Source organism: Humulus lupulus, chromosome X (genome assembly GCF_963169125.1).
Source record: "Humulus lupulus chromosome X, drHumLupu1.1, whole genome shotgun sequence".
NCBI lineage: Eukaryota > Viridiplantae > Streptophyta > Magnoliopsida > Rosales > Cannabaceae > Humulus > Humulus lupulus.
Genome location: NC_084802.1, coordinates 200,708,448 through 200,711,347, shown reverse-complemented (window position 1 = coordinate 200,711,347; position 2,900 = coordinate 200,708,448). Strand labels below are relative to the sequence as shown.

The 2,900-nt window shown below is 34.1% G+C and overlaps 1 long non-coding RNA gene across 1 annotated transcript; it reads left to right on the top strand.

Annotated features, from left to right (window-relative positions):
* The first annotated feature begins 1,340 nt into the window (after positions 1–1,340).
* LOC133804549 (uncharacterized) lies at positions 1,341–2,555 on the top strand. Its single transcript, XR_009878533.1, has 2 exons — positions 1,341–1,613; positions 2,332–2,555. It is a non-coding gene; the product is annotated as an uncharacterized LOC133804549 (long non-coding RNA).
* The last annotated feature ends 345 nt before the right edge of the window (positions 2,556–2,900 follow it).

Here is a 2,900-nt window from a genome sequence, read left to right as displayed (position 1 = left end):
GCGTCGAAGGTCCCTCCCACTTCATCTCATGGTATAGTCACCTCAGAGAGGCCAAGTGTAGCACCCACATTATTTTGATATAATATAGCCAATAATCACATGATTGCATTGCATTACATATCATACAATATGTATAATTTGAGCATATGCATATTCTTATAAGTGTTTTCATGTATAAGTATAAAAGTTGTGTATGTGATGTCTATATGTATGCTCAATATTATTAACCTTGTGGCATTTGAGTTGTCTTTTATGGGTGTTTGATGCGCTCAAGATATAATAAAGTATGAAAAATATGGACAAGGCATGGAATTAAGTGGTGAAAGTGAGATATAGAAGGCAAAATAGGTTAAGTAGTGAAAAATAGTACAATGTCGATTACTAGTATTTCGGTGTAAAATTGAGTATTTATGGATTTACCAAATGTAATCGAGGTATGATTAAGGTCTCATTGATGATGTAAAAATTGTTTTAGAACCATTAGATCAATTCTTGATGGGAGGTATACATAATCAGTGGTATTGATGCAAAGTCAAAACGAGCTTAGCATAAGTGCGCTACGCTCGATCGGGTAAGCATAACTATTGGGTATGAAGTCATATGGACCTAAGGTTTGGTGTGAGTGTTTTACACATAAGGATAATAGGCCTAGCATATGATTAAGTCGAAATTATTGAAGTGATAAGGTTTTCATAAGTCAAAAGGTGAAATGATGAGATGAAAGGTGTCAAATTTTGTACAATAAGGCTAAATCATTGAAAATAAGGAATTTTCATCAACCTTATCACTTTGCACGACCATTATTTTGAAAAACAGAGAGAAAATAAAACCAAAAACCATTTCTTGGCTGGTTTGAAGAAATTCTAAGGAGATCCAAGTTAAAGCAAAGCCAAAGAAGTAGATTAAGCTTAGTTCTAGCCTTTTTATCGTAAGTTCTTGTACTTGGAAGTTAAACTATGTTTTTGAATTTTTCTGAGATCTTATATATGGTGTTTTATCCTTTTTAAGATATTTCTTGGGGTTTCCAAGTGGTTTGAGGTTTAGAAAAGCTTGAAGAGATTGTCTTCACCGAAAAGTTGCTCGGTAAGTGAAATTTTGTGTTTTATGAGGTTTTTGGGGTTCTTGGAGTACAAGATGATTTTTGGCTATTTGATTGAGTTTATAAGAGAGTATATATGTTTATAAATGTTTGAATATATGTGGAGACTCATTTAATTTGGGTGATGATCTAGGAGATAAGAATTTTATCAAAATCGGTATATGATAACATTATGATAAATCATGTTGGTATTTGGGATATATGGTTATGGCATGTTATTTGATGTTGATTATTTGTTGATTTTGATATTTGAGGATAGCTAAAATTAAGGGGAAACTCTGTCAAAATTTCTCCAAATGTCTAAGATAAATCTAATGCTCGATCTAGGTGGTTTAAGGCATTTTAGGCATGTTTTGGGTATGAAATTTGATATGATGTTTTATGGGTATTTTTAAATGAGAGTTCAATGTATTACTGCCATCATTATGATGAGAAATCCATGCCATTGTCAGGATAAGCACATCAATACCTAAGACACCACTTGTTACACGGTGAACTATATTTTGGACAAAAGGTAAGTAAAGTACTCATCTGCAACACAAGAATTATGTGTTATGTGAAAGTATGCATTATATGAATATTTTGTGAGTAAGTGGTATTAACATACAGTGACACTTCATCATAAATTTGTATGCATGGCATAATAGTGATATGGTAAATTATTATATGATATAAGACCATGCATGATATTATGATGATTAATTATATGATGCCTTTGCAAGTTTTGTGCAACATAAAAGAAAGTTGTTATAAGAAGTTTAAGTTCAGTGCCACTGTTTTGAAAAGGCAAATGAAATTGTTAATAAGTGTAAACAGAGGCCTATAGTAGGCTTATAGTGGCTGCCCAATAATTTGGGCTAGGTTTTAGTGAACCAATTATATTGTTTGCCATGTTTCCGTTTTTATTTCTCCTCCATATGAGTTATTGTTATATGTATTGACACCACAGTGTGTGGCCGCCTTAACTCTTGAGCCCGACGGGGCAACGATGGAATAAGGTTTTTAATGTGCCTTACTGTGGTGATGGCTAGCCGGAGGAGAACCCATGGGATTTTGTATTATATGTGTAACAAGCCCTGCAAGCATTGACCAATTCAAACAGTGTGCACAATATTAAGGGGCCCAAAATTTAAAAAGAAGTTGTATATGTCCATTGATATTGGGTAATCATTAGCATTGCATGCATTACTTTGCTTACTGAGCTTTAGGCTCACAGTTGTCTTGTGTTGCAGGTAGAGAAAGAAATGTGTGAATGACATGAGGAGAACTGAAGCATGGTCCTGACCCTGATTTGTACATATGAACATATCGAACTTTTTGTGGGTTATTTCAGTTATCAGTGAGATGTTTGTAATAAAGTGTGAAGTTATGTTTTGAAAACAAATTGGGTTATTTAATACTTATGTATAATATGTTTGAGACCCACTTTATGTTTAATGTAAATAATGTGAAATAAGTTTTCAAGTTTTTTAAAAAAAAAAAAAAATGTCCAGACTTTTGCAGTAATAAATTATGATATAGTTTTAAAACGTAACACCTCAAATGTGGTTTTAACTAAAATAAGTGAGGGTGTTACACCAAGACTCTGTATGAATTGGTCCGGAGCTGGAACAGGGTGATGTCAACATAATCCAGTAAACTCCAAAAATAGTCCTTCAGGGGCAGTAAGGCCCCAACTCGCATGTGCTCGCGACTTCAGGCCGCGAGCTTAACCTTCCTCTTAGGGTCGTTGTCACCCAGAGTATAGCAACTCCTTTCGTTGGAGCTTGCAGGCCAACACATCAGTTTGTCAGATAACTTT